The sequence below is a fragment of the Palaemon carinicauda genome, chromosome 20 (genome assembly GCF_036898095.1).
Source record: "Palaemon carinicauda isolate YSFRI2023 chromosome 20, ASM3689809v2, whole genome shotgun sequence".
In the NCBI taxonomy this organism is placed as follows: domain Eukaryota; kingdom Metazoa; phylum Arthropoda; class Malacostraca; order Decapoda; family Palaemonidae; genus Palaemon; species Palaemon carinicauda.
The window spans coordinates 61,270,899-61,294,572 of record NC_090744.1 but is presented as its reverse complement, the minus strand read 5'-3'; positions in this window follow the sequence as shown (position 1 = coordinate 61,294,572).

The window sequence follows — 23,674 nt, the reverse complement described above, 5'->3', positions numbered from 1 at the left end:
TTAGAAAGTAAAGTTAAATAATAATATAATCAGATGCCATGGAAGCCTGCAGGTAGGACCTAACATTCCACTACATTCTTCAGTTTTCCCTTGCCATCCACGCAGGAGCATCAAATTTGGTTTATGTCGAATGAAAATTTATGTCAGGGAAAAAAGTCAAAATATCCCTTGACACCCACATCATCTTACTCACAGATGCCTACTCACACCTCCTCACGTTGTACCAAGAAATTTTCCGTCCAGAACTTAGACAAATGCCCACGGTTCCTGCCAAGCATGGTATTTTTCAAAATAATCAAGACGACAATGCCCCAAGGGGTTGCCAGATACACGCATCTGCCACCAGCTGCTAGACAAACATTCACTGAAATGGAGTATATTGGCATTTGCCAAGAAACCTCTAGCCCATGGTCATTTACATTACACATCCTCCTGAAGAAAGAGAGCTCCTTCCACCCTTTTTGATTGCAGTCATCTTGGCATGAAGACAGATTCAGATCACCACCCGTCTCCAAATATCGACGACATTACCTCCTACTTGCAAAATGTGAAGATTTTCTCCACGTTCAATCTCTGGGAGGGGTGCCATGAACCCAGAAGTCATCTCAAAGACCACCATATCCACACCCATCGATGCACACAAATTGAATTACTGTTGTGTTTGCCTTCATAATGCTAAGGCTGCTTTTCAATGCCTCATGGATGGCAGTTTAAGACCTCCCCTACTGTGCATGTTTCGTGGACAATACACTTGTGTTCTCTTCTTCCAAAGAGGAACATCTTTATCTTCTACGTATTGTGCTTAACCACCTACAACAAAACGTCCTCGTACTTCAAGTTCACCCCCTCCTTGAGAAGGTAGCAGCTTTTCAGAGCTTCCACATGACCTTCACCATCAAAACACTGTAAAAATTCATGGGCAACACATTTTGAAAAGTTGTGTGCTTCTTAAATGAGATTAGTTGATTCTTATGTATTTTCATTCAATGAATCCAAATATCACGTTAAAAAATGTGTTTTGGCTACAGGTTCAAAGATACGAGGCATGCAATATTTGATTGATTTATTTTGATATACAGTATATGTCATTATGTTTTAAACTATAACCCATATCTACTCTCTGCCTTTTTGCTTGACGCTTATAATAGGTTGAAGAGTCATCTCTTGTCAGTCTGCAAGCATTGTTGTGTTCCATTTACCATGGTACCTCTTTTCCATGCTTGAAATATCTTGATGAAATCTTTCACTATGTTCGTCACTAACTGCTCCACAGTTTGCTGGGAAAAAGGCTAAATGTGAATCCAAAAAGTGGATTTTAAGTGACATGTTACATCCCATGATCTTGTAAGCCTTGATGAGGTTTTCTACTAATTCTTCATAGTTTCTCTCCCTTTTGTTTCCGAGAAATCCCTTTGCAACTAACTTGAATGCCTTCCAAGCAGCTTTCTCCTCCCCATGAAGAGCTGATTCAAATTCATCGTCTTTAAGAAGCTCTCGAATCTGAGGACCAATGAAAACTCCCTCTTTTATCTTTGCATCGCTCAACGAAGGGAATTTTGATGTTAAATACCTAAATCCTTGACCAGATTTGTCCATCGCTTTTACACAGTTTTTCATGAGCCCAAGTTTGATGTGCAAAGGTGGTAGGAAACCTTGTTTGCTTTAATGAGAGGCGGATGCTGAACATTTTTTATTCCAGGCTCCAATGATTGACGAGGTGGCCACTCTTTCCTTATATAGTGGGAATCTCTTGCCCGGCTGTCCCATTCACGCAGAAAGCAGCAGTACTTGGTGTATCCACCCTGCAACCCTGCCACAATAGCAACAACTTTTAAATCACCAAAGAACTGCCACTGATGTTCATCATATTTTACGCACTGCAATATATGCTTTATATTCTCATAAGTTTCTTTCATGTAGGGTGCATAGCCCACAAGAACTGATGGTTTACTATTGCCGTTATGCAACAAAACACCTTTCAGGCTTGTTTTTGATGAATCTATGAACAGCCTCCACTGTCTGTGTTCATATTTGATGGCTAGTGCTTCCATCAGATCATTAATATTGTTGCATGCTACTAAATCACCTTCCATTACGAAGAAATCTTTGAATTGCTCCTGACGGTTCCGAAATTTTGAAATGATCACGTCAGGTGCTAAGAGATTCCACAGTTGAAGACGAGAACCTAGCAACTCTTCCTTATTCTTGGGTAGTTGCAGATCCCTGGTAAGGTCATGGAGTTCCTCTTGTGTTATGAGATGTGGCCTAGAGTACTGTGCTTCATCAAAATTAGGGTCACTTTGTAATCCAGCCTTGCCATCATCCCCTGCTTCCTCCTCACCACTTTCCTCGTCTGATTCGAAAGATACTGAACTTGGTGCATCAGGAACAGGTAGACCTTCTCCATGTGGAATTAGGTGAATAGCTGATGGAATGTTTGGATATTCAATGGACTCTTTTTTCTTCTTTGACAAGCCTTTTTGTATTGGAGGTACCATGCAGAAATAACAATTGTTGGTATCGTATGTGGGCTCCCTCCATGTCATTGGCACAGCAAAAGGCATTCCTTTCCTCTTTCTGTTCAACCATTGGCGAAGGTTTGTAGCACAAGTGTTGCAGCATATGTGAGGAGCCCAGTTCTTATCCTGGTCACCAATCTTGCATCCAAAATATAGGTGATATGCCTTTCTAACCAGAGCAGTCATACGGCGCTTCTGTGATGCAAAGGTCACCCCACCACAAATGTAGCAGAAGTTGTCTGCCCTATTCACACAAGTACGATGCATCTGCAAAACAGAAAACAACAACCAATTAGATAAGCAGAAAAAGTATTCATAAACTTATTATAAAAAAGACAACATAGCGTATGTATTTATATCATTCAGTAGGAAAATAATTAAATGCCTCTTATGCTTATTAATAGCTTGCTCAATTAATATTTATTTTAAGTTTATGAAGTATTTTACATTAAAATCACCTACCTTTCGCCCTCCAAATGTAAACTTGCACAGCACAAACACCTTCTGTGACTGATGAAACAATACTGAGGGCAAAGAGACTGTGAGCGTAGTGAGTAATATACACGTCCGCCAGCCTGTAGAAACCTGTTGAGACTTTTAGGTGTATCACGAAAAGTAGAGCTACCAAACAATTTTAAACATGACATTTGTTACCAGCAACCTAAAATTATATGGAAAATGCTACTTAGGTCTCCGAAGCATTTTGGTTGTTGTCAGCCATCACCAACACTATTGGCCCTTTCTATGCCTATTCAAGGGCAAGTTAAAAGACCTGGAGTGGGGTCTCCTTGAAGAAGTAGCCCTCTGCAAGGTAAAGAATACCCTGTCAACTGCTGCTCCTCTCGATTTCCCGTGCCACACACCCCTCTTCTTTTTCACAAATGATGCCAGATATATTGCTATTGGTGCAGTACTCAAGAAAGTGGATAACGGCTCGCGCCACCAATTTCCTTCATCATTAGAAAACTGTCTAAGAGGGAATTGAGCCACTCTACCATCGATGGTAAATTGCCAGTGGTGCATTTGGTTGTCCATCACTTTTGCAACTTCTTTGAAGGAACGGCCTTCCTCATTTACCCGGACCACATGATGCTGGTGCATGCCTTCACTCAACATTCAGATACTTGATCTTCCCATCGATACCAACATCTCTCTGCCATAGCTTGAAACAATTGCACCCTTCACCATGTCCCTGAGAAAATTAATCCTTTTGCCTATGCCCTATCAAGAAACAAATTGGCCGACATTCTCCTGGGATTTGATGACAACAACTTGCAGAAGCCTAACATTTAGTTCCGGAGCATCAAGCAGGTAGGACATCCTGCCAACCTCTCCATTGGGAAAACGTGTGACCTCGACAACTCCAAGCCCACCATCCTACATGACATCAGTACTAATTGACAACAACTGTGATTACTTACTCTCATACTGCGATGGATGTTTAATTTCATTTACAGCCTTTCAAATCCCTTGTGCCGATCTACTATACAGATTCTGAATACGAAGTTTATCTAGCATGGCATTACTAATGATGCTAAGGATTGGGTCCGCACTTATCCTTCACGCCAAACCTCAAAAATACTTTAACACATGGATTCAGGAGTGGTTACTTTTCCTCAAGCTCATCACTGTTTTCCCCAAATTCACTTTTACATAGTAAGTTCCCTACCCACATCACAAGGGTAACGCTACCTGTTTACTGTCATTGACCGTTCCACTATTTGGCCTGAAGCTATTCTCATGCAAACTGCAACGTACAACTTTTGATAGAGTTACCACTTTCACCTCTCAATTTTTCACATCACTATTGAATCTCCTGGTCATCACCCTATATCTGACAACTCCCTACAACCCTGCTGTCAACAGAATATTTGAACGTTTTCATTGCACCCTCAAAGCAGATTTGAAGTGGCTGTGCAATAACTCCATCTTGTTTACTCTGATTTCATGGGTTCTTCTGGGACTAAGAACCACACCTGAAGATGCACTGGATATCCTGACACCTGAAATGGGGTATGGTGACCTATTGGTCGTCATTGCCAAATATTTTTTTCTATCTATACCCTTCTCTTAAGCCCTCCAGCGCCTGTCATGTTGTGGGAAAATTTACTCCATGTTGTCAGACTTACAAGCCCCAAAGTGAAGCAACACAGACCCGCAGATCTGCTCTCAGCAACGCATATTTTCCTGTGCAACGACACTAGCAAACTACTGCCAGCGTACCCCTACACAGTCCCTTTTCTCATAGTCCATTTTGCACCAAAAGTCTCCATTGATCACCTAAAATATACTTGTACACTATAAGAGAATAGCTTTTTTGTCGTATATCTCGCCCCTCCATGCAATGATAACAGACAAAGCTGTGTAAGCTTTCTAGATCATGATTAATTTTGGTTGAATTTTAGAGACGTTCCTGTTCGCAAGTCCTAGTATATAATCTTGTCTATCTTTGATAAAGGTAGTTGCATTCCTCTCGCCTCTCTGTTACAACCTAACAACTCACTCTCACAATTCAAAAGTATACAGCATAAAACAAAAATTACAATTACTAGTTGATAGTTATTCACAAAATTACCTCACAAGAGCATTAAAAGAACATTGAAATTATGAATTATTAATTATGAAAATTTTTTATCAGTTAACAATGACAAACATATAAATAACACACTGCAATTGCTAGTTGGCTGTTGTTAACTTAGTAAAATACCTTGTATTTATAAGTCAATAGATAAATGCACATAATTAGGACATTATATTTACAAGTTGTCATTAATAAACACAGTAAATAAATTTACAATTATGATTTCCTTGTTGATAACTGAATGACCTTACATTTACGAATTGACCGTTACAAACACGTAAGGGAGACAATGCAACTACAAGTTTACAGTTACAATCATGTAACCAGAACAATAGAATCGCATCTTAGTAGTTATTAACCTATTAAAGGACTTTGCATTAAAAACTTAACTGTTACAAACACATAAAAGGACATTCGATTTACAAGGTACCATATAAAAACCCATCGAAATCCATCAAAGATAATAGAATAAAAAAGATGTAAAAGGATATTGGATATTAGTGTCTCTTTCTGCCTTTTCTAAATCCTGGTTGTTAGTTTCTCTCTCTCTCTCTCTCTCTCTCTCTCTCTCTCTCTCTCTCTCTCTCTCTCTCTCTCTCTCTCTCTCTCTCTCTCTCTCTCTCTATATATATATATATATATATATATATATATATATATATATATATATATATATACGTATATATATATATATATATATATATATATATATATACGTATATAATATATATATATATATATATATATATATATATATATATATATATATATGTATATATATATATATATATATATATATATATATATATATATATATATATATATATATATATACAGAGAGAGAGAGAGAGAGAGAGAGAGAGAGAGAGAGAGAGAGAGAGAGAGAGAGAGAGAGAGAGAGATTAACAATCAGGATTTAGAAAAGGCAGAAGTTGTACTGACCAAATTTTCATTTTAAGACCTTGGGGCGGGAAAGTGTAGAATATAGAAATCCAATTTTGATGGCATTCGTGGACTATGAAGAACCCCTTGTTATTGTGCACAGGCCGATTTTGTGTAGATTTCTGCATTATTAGGGAGTTCCTCTTGAATATGTAAATCTGATTAAGCCTGTTTATGAGCATAGCAAGTGCAAAGTTAATGTTATGGGAGTCCTATCAAATGAGGTTCCTGTGAACAGTGGAGTAATCCAAGGGAATGTGTTATCATGTATATTGATTATCCTCAAGGATTTGCAATGCATAGAACAGTTGAGGATGGTGGAGAAGGATTATACTGGTTTGGTAAACGGACATTAGCTGACCTATAGTATGCTAATGATGGTGTTCTTATTAGCAGAACACAACAAAACTTGCAAAGCTTGCTTACTAGAATGTAGGAAATGTCACACGAGGTTGTGCTTAAGATAAAAAGAAGAAAGACAGAGATGATGAGAACGGATTATGCAATGGAAGATGAAATATCATTAGAAAGAGAAATGATTAATAAGGTGGAATCTTTTAAATATTCAGGAAGTACGATTTCTAATGTAGGATCTTTAAAATTTAAGTTAAAGAAAAGATTGAAAATAGCAGATCAGACAATGGCTAGTTAAGTACTATTTTGAAATCAAATCACCTGAAATAACAAATGAAGATAAGGCTATATATCAGTTTAGTAAGATCAGTGTTGCCGTATGGACATGAGTCGTTGTATGACCATGAAACAATATCCAATCAATTTTTTAGTTTTGAGAACAAGGTCCTCAGAAGAATATTGTGAGTTAAATGGCCGGGCAGTATTATAAATGAAACTATAAGAGAGATTATTCGAGTGCCATATGTGGATGAGATCATGATGAGGGGTAGATGGAGATGGTTTGGGCAAACATTCAACTGGGTTCAACAATTTACTAGAAGATTTGAAGACCCATGCCTACATGGCTTAGGACTATGCATCATGAAGAGGTAGGTGATGAATGGAGAAGTATTGATTCAGAACTTCAAGAGCTATTAGAGTAACACTAAGAGATTAAAAAAGATGTACATGGATATAAGAACAAATATATTACAGAATATGCTAACATGTAAGAAAAAGAAATATCGGTTGCACAAACTGACTCTCGAGGATCCTTCTAACCAATAACATAAATAGCCCAAAAGAGATTTAAAAGAGTGAAACAAAAATGCTAAGTAATAACAAAAACGTCTTAGGCTAAGAACTGAGGAGAGAAAGAGAGGGGGGAAGGGAAGACAGGGCAAACGCAAGGGACCTAGTAACCGCAGCTAGCTAAAAGGGTCTGGTGCTAATTACAGTCTCAAGGTGCGTCCACACGGTCGACCAATGTCCGTCGAACATAATTGTTATCAGTTAACATTGGGAAAGAAGTGTTGATGACGTCAATAACGAGCACAAAGTGGTGTGTCGGACAGTGCCTGTGTTCGTAGAATCCGAACTTCAGACACTCCGGAGGCGGAGTGTCACTCTGGATGGAGTTGTTCTTGTTTACCGTATTAACTTTAACCATTATCAGATTACGTATCACCTTCCTTGTAAACATGACTAGTTGTAATCCAGTTACGGAGGAAAGTTGACTTTGAGATAGAAAAGAGGCTCGGTATCTAATCAAACAGTACTGGCAGAGCCCATGCTCTTAAACCATCAAAGCAAATGTTTACAAAGACAGCAATAAACATGTAGCAGCAATAAATAAAATAACGTCAGAACTTCCGAGATGTGTTATGCCTGTAACTGGTTTAATATGGAATCCATAACGGGTCATTACAAGGAAGAGCCACGCAAATTGGAGAAATAAAAAAAAAAGGCTGGGGTTGGTACAGGAGACATTTGAACAACATTATGCTGTTTCGATATACGAGTATAGCATAACAGAATGTTTCAATTATGGACACCGAAGTCTCATTTGCTCGAAGAAGTGTTTGGTCGTGAGGAAAATACGTAATTCTCTCTCTCTCTCTCTCTCTCTCTCTCTCTCTCTCTCTCTCTCTCTCTCTCTCTCTCTCTCTCTCTCTCTCTACAAAAAAAAGGCGGAAACAAATTTTGAGCATTTTACTTTTATCACTGAAATAATTTGGATTTAGTTAACAACACATAATCCGAAGGATAACGCCTCTCAACATTAGTTAATTCTTGGAATAATATAGGCTATACTTAGCATGTTAATAACAATAATATCCACAGTTCACTGATAGATCATTTCAAGTCAAGCATGTGTGATTCTGTAATGCCTCCAGACGTGCTCCTGGAAAAATGCTTCCTTTTTTGTACATGTCTCCTGCTTAGTTATAAAAGGATTCAAGTTCTCAGATAAAATGCATAAAGCGTTTTGGCCCGTCAGTATATAGTTGATAAAGTCTGACTCAAATTCAGTTTGAGTTTCCTTTAAAATGGATGAATGGTTTCTCTTTTCACTCCGTATTTGCAACGAATCCTTCCATGTTCTCAAAAGATCAGGAATAATCATGTGGCATAATTTAATTTATTGCATTGTGGTTTTATTTTGTGGTGTATTATGGTTAGGATGCTCCGTATTTGAAGCTGATAACTAGTATTTGATTCTCGAGTACAGATTATAACACTGAAATAAATAACGGAGATGCCAGCGAACATCAGCTTCGTATATTTCTTCCGGTCTTTGTCTGGCAAAAAGAGTAGAAATCCTGGTAGTCAACATCATCTTGTACCACTGTTTGTTACCATATCAACTTTCCTCATTTGAACGCTAATGACGTCATTCTATTTCAATATTGATATGACAACAATGTTTGTCCGACAGACACTGTTCGACCTTGTGGACGAACCTTAAACTCAAGAGCAGCAGTGGAAGACGCTATCTCCTGGCTTTGCACTTTCCTTTCATATCATACCAAAGTTTCTTTTCTCCCTCACCTTCTTTAAAATTTGTTTTTATCTTTACTGTGGAGGTTTCATAAATATGCTCCTTATTAAAAGCATTACGAATGGAACAGATTCTTTCACTCATCACTTCTATTTTATCAAGTAAAAGTATTTTAGGGATTTGAGATTTCACATTCATGGAAAAAAGTTTTAATGATATCAGAGTATTAAGATTTTTTCAGTGTTTTATTTCGAAACTTTAAAAAGTGGTGACACAGTGAACGACTTAGTAAAGAGGAAATAAAGTTTTTTAACTAAGAGAGAGAGAGAGAGAGAGAGAGAGAGAGAGAGAGAGAGAGAGAGAGAGAGAGAGAGAGAGAGAGAGCTAGTTGATATTTCAAGTCCTAATAGGTCTTAAGATATAATGATATTCTGTTTCAGATTGAGGAAGCATAGGCTCATTATAGACGAAATGGAAGCAATGGTTGAATAATATTCAAAAGGGTGTGAAGAAGAGAGAAGAGAATTAGTAGGAATAGTCATCTCATGATAAACAATTTCAATAAGTGTGAAGAAAAAAGTTGTCTATTATTTCTTATTTCCTTTTTCTTATGTCCACCTTCATGAGATTAGGTTCGTTATCAAGGCCATAAGGTTATCCTTCTTTTCTTAAAATAAATTACGCATTCTTAAAAAATTATACAGTTTATAGGCAGATTACAAGTATCATTTCAAAACAATTATCGTTTTCAAGTAGAACGTATAGCTAATTTCAAAAGTTTTCACGTAATTCTAATTAATATGTCAGCTTTTAAAAGTTTACTCAATTTATAAAACATGTAAACTGATTTGATGAACTGAAAGTTCCTTATGACCATAACATGCATTTGTCAAAAGCAGTGTACTAAAGAGAAGGTCCAATCAAAAATTTATTAGGCAATTGTCGAATTAATGATCACTGTTGTTATTCTTAAGAAAAAAACATATTAGGACAAAATACTGTCCTATAACCTTGTGAAGGTGTGAAGAGTAGAACACAGGTCTCTCTTCGCAACTAACAATTATCTTATTTCCTATTATCTAATATTCAAGTCATGCTTGTATAAGAGAATTTGAATATACCATTATCCTTATAATTACAAACGAAAAAAAGAAGAGGAACATGTAAGAGGTGATAAATAAATATAGAATAAGCTAGAAAATAAAAACAAACATAAGTTACAGCAGGCAGTGCCCTTCTACTCCGTATATTATGTTATACATGACTTAAAGCCAAAGGGAATAAGGAAATAGCTAAAATGGTTATATGAATGCATTAGAAAAAAATAATGCTCTCTCTCCCTCTCTCTCTCTCTCTCTCTCTCTCTCTCTCTCTCTCTCTCTCTCTCTCTCTCTCTCTCTCTCTCTGTTTCTTCTACACAGCATGAATAATAATCACTATTGGACTCAATACAACTAAAACGACAAAATCAATTGAATGCAACACACGCTAATTTCAACTATATTCTAAGCATTGAATTTTTATGACAATTATCAAAATTATTGACAAAAGCTGTTAAATAGACACATGCAATATATACCCTTTCAGGGGCCTACAAATATCTGTGCTTATTTGGCTAAATAAAGTCAGCTATTCGGCAGCTCATCATAGATTCATAACTCCTCCAGGCCTTGTCACACTGGTGACTTAAATAGTGTATGTAACACTCGGTCCACCTCCCAGCGCATTGCTTCGTCTGGTGTTTCCTCAGACAATGTTTACTTATGACTCCGACTATTTCAATTGTTGGAAAACATTTCATTTCAAAATTCAATTATAGAAAACTAACGTTCGAAGTAAAATTGTTCTAGAAATCAGTTTATAGTATGTAAGTTGTTAGAATTAGCAGGTTTTCGAAAGGTTTGGTTCAACTTATTTTATAAGTGTTTCTTAATATTTACATTGATTTTTTCTATTATTTTCTTCAGACTTGTAATATTGAAAAATAAAAAAGTGAACATTTGATAAAATATAGTTATAACAGATATGAATATCTAATAATATTCGCTACCGCACGTAGATATTCAACTATGTCAAAAAGATGGTCGAAACGATTGATAAGGTTTTTCGGGGATATTTCTAGTTTTTGTGTATTCTTGTAGAACAAAAAAAATATTTCCATCAAATACTTGTTATTGATGAATCACCGATCTTTTCTACTAGTTCTTACACTCAGTAACACTGAAGCTGCGACATTAATAATAAATGACGTTGCCTTTGAAATGATGTGATGGTGCCAATCACGAGTCTCCTCTGAAATGTTGTCATGTCCAATCGATCCTGTTTCGTTTTTTCTCGCTTTCACAAATAAAAATCCATTCAAGTAAAACATAGCTTTCACTTTTAACTTGCAATATATTCTGTTATCTTAATGGGAAGATACGGCTAAATGAAAACTGCTTTATTTCAAACTTCTAACAATCAGTTTTATGAAAAAAAAAAAAGAAAAAAAAAATCGACTACTGATTGGCGTGCTTACTAGATTATCCTACTTTCATTGCAAAGATTATCTTTTCAAGCTATTTCAAATTCGAATATCCAGTCGTCGAACACTTTTTTTTTTCTTAATAATCTTCCATATGCGTTAATCTGGCTATTCATGCACATTGGAAGTGTGTCCTGTATGTGCTAATCTAGATTTCCTGGCACAATGGAACTGTGTCCCTTTATATTTTTCTGGTTTCAGCACAACGATGGTTCAGCTCTGCATCAAGGGCGTGATCTGAACAAGCAACAAAGCAGATGACATCTCTTCGATCCCAGATGATGCCTTCCCGAAATTCTTTGATTGACTTTACGAACGAAAGGGACCCCTATTCAATTTGGTTCCCGGAAATCATACCTTCTAGAGCAGTTCTCACTGTTTCCTGATACCCTTCCTGAGACAGGATTTTTTAACTCTTTCAACAAATGTTGGTGGATGAAAAAATATCAATCACCCTTAAGAAAGTATTATCATTATTGGTAGCCTGAAGCATTCTACAGACAGTTCTCGGCATGAAGTGAACCTACTTTGTGCCCTTCAGGTGCAACGCCAGCTTGATCCTGCTGAAGCCTCTCTTCCCGATATCACCATGAGTTGACAGTCTCCTAGACTGCTACTTCCTACCATCAAAAACTCCATCAACATCACTCCTGACGGAGTAGAAAATTATTCAACGCTCACTGAACCCGAGGTTAAGGTTGAAGAACATTTGCACTTACTTTGTGACATGTCTGGGCAGCTTTAAATGTACTTAGCATCCTCCTATGTCGCCTCACACCTCATCCCTGAGCAACTCCATCAATAGCCACAAGATGACTCCCCTCACCCTCAGTTCTGTATATATTGCCCCATACTCAACTATATATATATATATATATATATATATATATATATATATATATATATATATATATATATATATATATATATATATATATATATATATATATATGTCCTAATTCATGTATATATGTGCATGTTTTACATCAAGGTAAATGAACTTAATATTCATGATTATTCCACAAAAACCTATGTGTCAGCATGTTTTGTAATGGTGTTATTTTGGTAACGAAGGCAGTAGTTAGTAACCGGTGAGCACTCGAGTTGACAAGTCCCTCCCCTGAGAGGGTAGTTCTGTATAGTGTACTTATGAACGAACCTTTTGTAATAAATGAAGATAACCCATATGTCAACGTCTCATTATCCGTCTTCACGGGTCATATTGGTGTCAGGTGTAAAAAAATATGTCTGTTCGTGTATGCTGTGAGTGAAGTTGTTCTTTAAACCGATGAAATAAAAGTTCAATATGCCGAGATATACAAGGACTAACATAGCAGACACTGCTGCTGGCGGAGATGAGAATGAAGGAGCAGTGGGATATAGCGTTCCTGATGAAGAATATAGACAGGAAATTAGAACGCAAGAATTGGAAAATAAGTTAGAGCTGTTGGAAGAGTTATTCAACAGATTGGTGGTGGAACGAGAACAGGAGCGATGTGCAACCACAGCATATCTGACACATATTAACGAAGTTCAAACGCACACAAGTGAAAGTAATCATGAACCGCCGAGTGAAGATACGCAAAACGTAATTCGAAAGTTGCCAGAATTCAAGCAAAGTATTAGGTCTTTTGATGATCAACAGCCCAACGATGGGTTTCAATAGATTGGAGTGTTTTTGAGAGACTTTGAAGTAGTCACATATGGTTGGTCGGAAAGAGAAAAAGCAATTCAAGTAATTAGATTGTTGAAAGATGCTCCGGCAATGGAGGTAATGTGTTGGCCACAAGAAAGCTTAAGAAGTTATACCAAAATAAAACGACGTTTAATTGAGAATTATTCCTTGCTTGATGCGAGAAAGGGAGACCTAAAAGAAAATTACAAACACAAAATACGGGAAGGTGAACCCGTTCTTAGTTTTGCCACTCGCTTTTTTCGGAATTGCGATTCGTTTGCTACCTGGTGTGCCAATCTCCCAAAAGGTGATAAAAAGGCAAATGCTCGTAAACGTATTCTCAGATTATTAACCCGTACTTAAGTGGTTATTTGTTTGATGACAATCGCTCGTTAGCAGACGTAGTGAGTGAGATACAAAAAATTTTAGACAGTTTGCCAGAAGGAAAAAAGGACTGGGAATAATAGGGCCGACTCCGAGAAGGTGGCAGCAATGAGAGGAAGTCGACCCCTGAAGAGTGGTAAGGGGGAATGCAATCAGCAGATTAGCAGTCTTCAGATGTTGGCACTGAGAGGGAGAGGGGCACCAACGAGTGAAGCGACCCACCCATGGATCACCCCGCTGTTATACTTGTCAGACCTATGCTCATATATCTCAAGAGTGCCCAGCAAAAACTGCCCTGGGTGGGTGGGCTGGAGCATATGCACACCTACCCTGCTCAACGTCCGAGAAAAAGGAAACAAAGGAAGTGGGAGACGAGGGAGTTCAATGCCACCCCTTCCCCCCCCCCCCTCTTCATAACATCACAAACATTAGCTGAGGAAGCAGTGATGCCAGACGTGACAGAGCAGGCACTGGGACCTCCATCGGTAAGCCAGACATCACCCCTGCAGCACTAGGGGGAGGATCAGGGGGCAGTAGCATTGCAGCTGAGGTCATTGGACCGTGCCCCATATCTCCTAATGGCTGTCTAAGAATGTTAGCCGTTAGGATAGACCTGCAAGGTAAATCCATCCTAGCGCTGATTGACACGGGAGCCAGCGTTCCATTGATTGAAAAAAAAAAAATTCTCCTTAAATCCACTAGAGCTAGAGGCATCCATTGTTCTTGACACGCCAGGAGGAAATAAACTACATATAAACCATGCAAGAATCGTCCAATTCAAGGTTGGGTTTGTGAAGTTTACACATAATTTTTTTGTCTTGCCGACCTTGGGAATTCCAGGAATCAAGGCTATCTTAGGGATAGATTTTATCTCTAATATTAATAATTGCATTTTGTGGGGAAAAGATACAATAACAGTAAAAGCAGGAGGGTACACTTTGCCGATAGAAAGTCATGAGACAGTAAGCGTGTGTGTTAGCTCGGAGAGACATTCAAGTAGGGTAATAGCTGTACTTGAGAGAGGAGAAGTGTTGTCTCCCCAGCCCAGACCCTTACGAGCATATCTGTGATCCTGTGTCACCCTCTTACAGAAGGAACCAAGGTAGCTGTTAAACCTCATGAGTGGGCTCATATGATGTTAGAGGGCTTGACAGAATTTAAAGAGAACAGATAGGTTATAATGATAGTTATCTGTCAAATAATAGAGTTGTTTTATGAAAGAATTCTGTGTGTGAATTAGAGTTATGTGAAATTGCTTTTAATGGGATGTTGGGAGCCACAACTCTAGCCCGCACAGACGAACGCACTCAGAATTTGATAAGAGCGTGAAAATTATGTCCGTCAGAAGATCAGCCTATAGTTAGTGACATTGTCAATAATTATTCCGATATAATTGCAATTGGAGATGAGCCAACCGGGAGGATTGATCGATATCCCTTTAGCATTGAAACTGGGCAACCCGGACCCGATAAGGTCTAGGCCTTATAAGGTACCCTTTCATTTCCAGGGAGAGATAGAAAGGGAAATTAAAATATTAAGGGAACAAGGGATAATCGAGGAGAGCGAACCCCCCTGGACTTCTCCAGGTATAATTGTGTGTTGATTATAGGAAATTGAATGCAGTCACTAAGGATAATGCATTTCCATTACCCTCAATAAAATAATTACTTGTGAAAGTACGGGATAGCAAATATTTTACAACTGTTGATTCAAAATCTGGATATTATCAAATACCCATTCAGGAAGACAGTAAAGGTGAAACGGCATTTATAGCTAACGATCTATTACTTCAGTTTAATTTTCTTCTTTTCGATGTTAAAAATGTTCCACGTCATTTTTCTACAGTATTGATGGCAGTTTTATTGCCCTTAATTGGCCATAATGTTGTTGTTTATTTACATGATATCATAATTACAAGGAAAATGGCCGAAAAATATAATAATAATATTCATAAAGTTTTAGAAGAATTGCGACATAATGGTATGAAAATAAATTTGTGAAAAGGTAATTTTTTCTCTAAACAAGTAGAATTTTTAGGTCACATAATAACCCCAGAAGGTTTCCAACTCTGCCCCAGTAAAGTATCGTCTATTACAGATATCCCCAGGCCACATAACTCTAAGGAAGTAGCTGGGTTCCTAGGACTTGCTGGGTATTACCATAAATCTAAAAGAGGTTTTGGAGAGATAGCAATACTCTTAGATGCTTTAAAGAAAGAAAAAGTAATAAATAGGGAAAGGGAAGAAAAAAGGGCCTTTAAACATTTGAAAGCTGCCTTAACTATCAATGAATTACTCACATATCCTAGATTTGATCGCCCGATTTTAGTAACAACAGATGCGGGTAGCGTAGTTATTGGTGGCGTAGTTTCTCAACGAGATGATAAAGGCGGACAACAACCCATTTGTTTTGCTTCCCAGGCATTAAAAGGGGCAGAAAGAATTATAGTACATTCGATCGAGAGGCTTTGGCTATTTATTTGGGTTCTAGAGAGGCATTGGTTCTTTTTATGAGGTCAGTCGATTAGGTTGCAAAGTGATCATCGCCCCTTATGTGATTTGTATTATAAAAATGAATTGACCTCTTGTGAACCGAGAAGGATTGAGAGATTGTTAGAGTTCAATATAAAGGGTTTTCGCCACATAGAAGATAAAGCTAACAAGGTAGCTGATGCTTTCTAGAGGTACAGTAATAGGAGTAATAACTAGGGCACAAAAGAGGAACGAAGAACGTAACCAAAATATTGAAGACTCCCATCATAATAGAGAAAATAAAGAACGGGATGAGAGTTCTCGCGATGCACATGCAGAAGAGGGAGAGAGAGAGAGTTAGAGTCGACTCAGGAGAGAGAGAGAGCTTCACATGTTAGAGAGAGCTGCACATATTAGAGGGAAAGAGAGAGAGAGAGAGAGAGAGAAAGGGAGAGAGAGAGAGAGAGAGAGAGAGAGAAAGAGAGAGAGAGAGAGAGAGCAATGAAGATGAATATATGTGTGTGACCTAGGACATTACCAGGGGTGTCCAGAAAGAATGCCATGGTGATGCAAGTTTGATTGACCTGGGAGGTTGGGACATAAAAGAAGTCCAAAAGGGACAAAAAATAGGAGGACTGGATGGAAAGAGTGCGAGCAGTGATTAAAGGGGAATCGGAGAGTTATCCCTCATTTCTGACTGTGCCTCGTGAGACTTTTTATTTAAAATGATGTCTTATATTGTGCTTACAAGAAGAGGGGAGGGGAATTCTGTGCACGGGTAGTTCTTCCTCCCTCTTTTATTAACTAAGCCATCCACATTGTGCATGCAAGTCCATATGCATGGCATTTAGGGATTGATAAACATTAAGGAGAGCACGTGAATCCTTCTTTTGGTTATGTATGAAAAAATCTATAGAACAGATTTTAAGCGAAGCGAAAAATCTATTTTTCGGTGAGATGGCCATGTCGTCCTGATGGAAGTTCCTTAAAGTAGCTTCCAAATGGATATATGTACTACAGTGATATTCCCAGAGAATTTTACCTTTAGGTATCCAGAATTCTAACTCCTGGCGCGAATATCCTTAAAATTTTTCCAAAGGATATCACATAATATCAGCTGATGCATTCTTGACAAGCCTCCATAGCAATCTGCACCCCAACAGCATTTTGGCTTCGAGGAGGATGTGGCAAAAGGGAGCCGTCCAAAGGCTCTCCCCGCTCTCGTAATACCATTGGGAATACAACAGCGCCATTCCCACTACGTCAGACATTCCTTGTAGCATTGAGCGTGGTGTTACAGATACAGTACCACGGGAGGGATACTGTGAAGATCTTTTCTTTTAGAAGAGATGGGTGGGTCCATCAGGACGACATGGCCATCTCACCCAAAAATAGATTTTTCGCTTCGCTTAAAATCTGTTTTTTGGGCTCAAGCCATGTCGCCGTGATGGAAGCATACCAGAAAATTAGTGTATCTGTGGATTTTTAATCAGTGCCTTAACCTTATAGCAACCTTTTCTATGGTCATGAGGACCACATGAGACAAGGGACGTTACCATTATCCGTCACCATCACTAATCATAACCAATGTTAGTGCTTCCTGCCTCCTACAGGGAAGAGTCATTCTAGACAGTAGAAAAGGGATCTTGAGGTTAACATACATAGTATGACCAAACATAAGTACACACTGAATATACAAATAGTCTCATAGTTGTATATTTGCTAAAATAACATCAGTGTCTCTTATATCTATTATTTTATGCATACAAATATATGAAGGATACTTACTTTGGTAAGTTGAAGAACTCTGGCATGTATACATACAATTGTCTGGCGAAGGTGGACACACTACATTCTAATAGACATTTATTACTAATAAATGACTAAAAGAAGTTCAGTTAAACGAATGTAGTATGACAATGGGATTATACCTGTAACAAGTACAGAGATTATATTTCCTTCTTGAAGGAAGAAATGATGAGTGCCACTCTCAGACTGAAGAAAATTATAAAACAAATTCTCTTCATAATTCCTGTACTGGTTACTTCTATCTGCACTGTGTACTTCGTACACCGGCACTAGTGCTATCTGTATAATTCCACACCTGGGATTTTGAATAGAGCCAGTGTTATCATGGTAACACTTTATTAAAAGAAGTCACACCTAAGAAGGGTGACTTCTTCTCCCTATAATTGACAGTACCAGTCAATTAGCTGTTCATTGTAGAATTAGACGGCAGGTTAAATATTCTACCTGGCGTCACCACATATTGCTTTAGAACATGGATTTGTCTAGCATAGTGTATGTAGAACACTCTGGATGATTCTCATCCAGAACATGTGCGAGGACATGTGAGGTCCCAAACCAAAAACTGTTTACTACAGTAATTAGGGAGGCAGGTTTTAATACTCTACTTGCCGCCACTACGAAGTGTTTCATTTCATGCACTTGTTTTGCATAGTGTTTGTAAAACACTCTGGATGATTTCCATCCAGTGTATGAACGAAGGCGCTCAAAGTCCATATACTGAAAGAAGTTCAGTAATGAAGCAATCTTTCTCGGATCATGACCTGCGTGAGTACTGTCCGGATCCGCTCTACGAATAAAGTAGGTGAGCTTCGCCCTTAGTTGTTTTATGGATAAATTTGATCCAGAAGTTTCTCCTTTAAAGAGCTGTCCTCCCCTGAAGTATGAAGTTCTACGAAGATAGACCTTTAGACACTCTACAGGACATAGAGAGACATCTTCCTTCAGAGGGCAGATTCTCCAGGGACCCCACCTCTTAGTGGGTAGCTCGTTTTTAGCGAGAAAGGATGGACCAGGAAATAGATTCAGTTCTCCCTCTTCCGTGAACTGAATGTGACCCTCATCTCTGGATAGGGCCACTATTTCACTAACTCTAGCCCCGGAGGCGATAGCGAACAGAAAATAACCTTTTGGGTTAGATCCTTAAGAGAACAATCTTCATTGTTCACAGATGAGGCATAATGTAAGACCTTGTCCAAAGACCAAGAGATGAGCTTTGGTGGTACCGCGGTCTTAAGCCTAGCACATGCCTTTGGAATCTTATTAAAGATTTCATTCGCCAGATCCACTTGAAAGGCATATAGGAGAGGCCTAGTCAAGGCTGACTTGCACGTAGTTAATGTATTGGCCCCCCGACCTTGGCTATGAAGGTGGACAAAGAAGGACAGACAGAGGTTTATTGAAATTTCTTTCGGTCCTTTTGCTTTGACAAACGCAACCCACTTTTTCCAGGAAGACTCATATTGTCTTCTAGTTGACTTGGCCTTGTATTCTTCTAAGAATTCTATATTGCCATTTGAGACCCCAAACCTTTTCTAACCACTAGAGCAAGAAAATCATGAAATGAAGGGTTTGGGTTCTCTGTGAAAAACGAAGGCAGTTAATTTCTGAATCTTCGGAAATATACCTAGGGTCAGAGCTAGGACCAGCCTCATCTAGTTTATCAGCCCCACTAGAGGATCCTCGTATGGGGCTATACAGCGAGGTAGTTTCTTGACGACGCTCGTGATGAAGAGGTCGAATTGCAGTTCCGGGACTTGTTCCCATCTGGGAGGGAATATGTCTGCGCCCATGGACCATTCCAACTCTATCGGGTTGTATCGAAATAGAGTATCCACCGTCACATCGTGGATCAGTTGTAAATGAACTGCTGGTAGGTGCCGTCCCTTTAAGAGAGGGATGGGTAACTTCACCAAGACTGAATGAGACGTTCGAATGTGACGTCTTATTATCGCTTTGGTGTACCAGATCAGTCGTAGGGAGCCTGATCTGTGTGGAGGGGGCTTCCACACCCATGAAAGGACCAGCAATGTCTTGGGACTTTCTTGCTCTAATTTCTGTTAGAGAAGCGATTAAAGAGGGACTGATCTCAGTTTGTTTTGATCTCTTCAAGCGTTTGATGCGTGTTTTCTCCAAGCTCTTAACGCATCTTTCCGGTGTGCCCTTAGCACCAGGTCTGTCACTATAGCGAACTGGGGAAAGTTTAGCGCTTTTTCCTGTTGGCGTTTTGATATTCTGACTGAATACCTGAGTCTCTTGACAGACCTCACGAGCTCCTTTTAAATTTCCAAAGGAGAGGAGAGTTGATGTGACTGAGGGCTTCGATGGTTTTTTAAACATCGAAACCCCTGAGCAGGAGGAAGTCGAGACTTCTAGAAGCCTATCTTGCATCCGTGATGTCCCAGTAACCAGGTCATCTCTTTGAATGCACATTGGCCGGACACTTCGGGTGCTGCCCACTCCAGCCTCTTGATCAGGTATATTAATACCTGAACTATTTCTAGGCTTGACTTTAACGTGACTAAGTTCGTCAATCGTTTGAAGATACTTTGTGAGTCCGGCACGTATCTTTCCTAAGATGAATGTTACTCTCTGTGACATGAATTCTAGATAGGAAGAAGGGGGGTGGTTGACTGGAAGGTTCAATAGGACACCTTTCAGGTCTGACAAGACTACGAACACCCCTAATTGGAACAAGGTCCATATGTTCAGAAGGATTAACATTCAGAACTTGCTGTTTTTTATGAACTTGTTGAGTGGCGCAAGTTCACAATGACTCATTGATATCTTGAGTCCTTCTCGTGAACACAAAACAGCCTTCCCTGGAACTCGGTGAGCTATAGTTTTCTTACCACCTGTATGCTCTATAGCTCTCAGGTATACTTCTCCAGGAGGGTTTTGAACTGTATGAGAAGGTAAGGAAATGATGGTAGGGACATTTCTATTTCCCATCAATGGCTCATATTGAATAGGCTTTGGACCAAAGGATCGAAGGTCCTGCGATCCTGAGGGAAAATTCCTCCTAGCCGAAGCGTCTTTATGCTTCTAGTAGTCAGTAGGCTTAGACTTTTGACCATCTGCTTGTAGCACCGTGGTCACTGGAATAGTGGGATGTTGTTGAGCAACCCGGATATTTCTACCATTTTCTATCTTGTTTTTAGGCTGGGGACCCACAACCACAGAAGATTTTCTCTTTGAAGGAATGCCCCATTTTTGGAGAAGACTTATGTTTTCCATGGTGGCGTTCTTAATTACTTCCTTAATGACCTCATGTGGGGAGAGGTCTTTACCCCAGATGTTGGAAGATATTAGCTTCCTTGTTTCGTGTTTCACTGTTGCGTCAGCGAACACAAACTCTCTACATAATCTCCTGGCCTTCATAAAAGCGTAAAGGTCCTTCACCAAGATTGCCATATGCATTTTGGCTATGTAGTTTTGTAGAGAAAGGGATGTCGCAAGTCTCTCCTTTGACTCATGTTCATTACACGAGAGCAACTCAGACAATTTAGGGAGACACCTTGAATTGTCGACTTGCGATGTCCTTGTCTAATTTTCCTACTGAAAATGTCAAATGGACTTCCTTCCAATCCTGTTCCTGTCCGGGAAAAGCTGGTGACAAAGGCTTGCACTCATCGAGTGTGGGACATGGCTTACCCGCCTCTACCGCTTTGGCAACATAAGTAAATGCCCTCCCCATGAAGGGGAATGAGAGTGAAGTAGGAGCAAGAAAGGAAGGGTGTCTGTTATTCAGTGAAAATACCTTTGAGTCTGAATAACCCGCTTTTCTCAGACTACCTGAAAGGATAGTCTGTGCCTTATCATGGTCGAGAATCAAGACCTCCTTTGGTTTCGCTCCTTTTCTTGACTTTGGTTCGTACTTCAGTCGAACCCAACAATTAGGAAAGCATCAAAGCTTGGCCAAAATTGAATTTTGTCCAAAGGAACAGCATCTGTATTCTTTGAGATGTAGAGATTGCCATTTGAAATCGGCATCTGCTCCGCAAACCTCCAGGGATTGGTTATGGAGCATGTTGGTAGGTCTTGATTCAAGGGTCATTTGAGTGACCCCTAGGAAGCGACAAGAAAAGCTTTACGGGGCTCTATCTTGCGTTTTACTTCCTGCTTTTCGTTTTGTTTACGAAAGCTCTCTATTTGATTCTTCAGCAGGATACATAATTGTACCACATTATCCAATAGAGGGGTAGAAGACGAAGATGTCGACATCGATGGCTCTATAGCCGGCATAGGCGGAGGAAATTCCGACACAACATTTTCCTCTTCTACCCTGGGGTACTTCTTGTCCTTAATCCCAAAGGTTTTCTGGCCGTCAGGGATGTAGTTGGCTCCTGAGGCACTACTGTTTCCTCACTTGCTTCCGGAAATAGTAGCTTACGCATCCTATCATTAGGTAGGAAAGGACCCGGAGAGATCTTTTGAAAGTTTCTCACCCAGTTGCGTAATTTATATAGCTGTATCCCTAATCTCCGTAGACTTGGGATTTTCAGAAACTTCGGACATTAATGTCCGACATATATTGCAAACCTGTGGGTTCCAATAATGTAGGGATCCGGAAATAATATTACAGGGGGCATGAAACCTGCAAGTATTATGACCGTAAAAATACTTACTCTTGGCCTTGCAGAGGACTGCAGCACAAGGTATCTGGTGTTCCTCCTGTAAAGAAAGGAAAACCAAATGAGTATACAATGGATTATCTCCTTGACAATCAACATGCAAATGTCCTTTACAATAGAGTAGCTTAGGATAGTAAGCTATAAAGGGATAATAGGAGATACATACTTGTGTACCCCTGTGAGCAAATGCTGTTGCCTCCCCTCAGTATTAACTACTTGGAGATTTCTCTATAGAATAACTCCAAGTAAAAGGACTCTTACCCCTAGGGGTAGAGAAGTATTAAATCACTGTCCCAAAATAATGTTAATACTGTGGGGTCAGGATGACATATTCTTGATCAGAATATTGAAGAAAACTTATTCATTCAATATATGAACGGTACCAGCAGAATGCTCGTACAAGGGTACCCAAGGTATGTCAGAAAATATTACTGTATCATGGTACTGTAGTTTTCTAATTGCAGTAAGTCTCTATTGCAATTTACTGGCTACTGTACAACATATATTGTAGTTTAGTCATTATGCTGCCTTCATAGTACCATATGACAGTATGGTCCATCTAGCATGAAGCCAGCTGGACTAGGAAAATAATGACATATATTTGTACATCCCACTCAGCCTATTTGCTGTAGTCTTCCTATTATATTAAAATATAGAGTTTCCTGATCAGGGAGACTCAAGGAAAAAGGCTGCACCCTTTAAGGGTTAGAAGTGTATTACTCCTGCCTTAAAGTGTTTAATATTGTAGGGTAATCCTAATACTGATTTCTAATCAGGATATTGAAGAAATCATATTCATTCAATATAGGATTGGGCTCAGCAAATGCCTGTGTTGGATATCCAAAATATATTGGAAATAACTACTAGTATAAACTATATGGTAGTTTTCTATCTGCAGTATATTCTATAATGCAGATATACTGGCTACTTGAATAAAATATACAGTAGTTCAGCCGGCATATAGCCGGCATAGCTAGGTCTTGCCGGCATACCCGGCATGCTAGCTAGAGAGAGAGAGATAGCATGGAAAAAAGGCTACTCCTTACTGTGAATGTATACAGTAATTAAGGATGTAAAAGTCTAATTTGACTGGCTTTTCCCAGAGAGAAGGTTCTAATAGAAGGGGAGAATGTACCATTCAGGCTTCCATGCAGCTACAGTACTATTGGCGACAAGGTACCTCCAATACACTGCCGGCCGGCAAGTCCAGCAGTACCAGTACAGTCGGCGTGCTGCCAACTG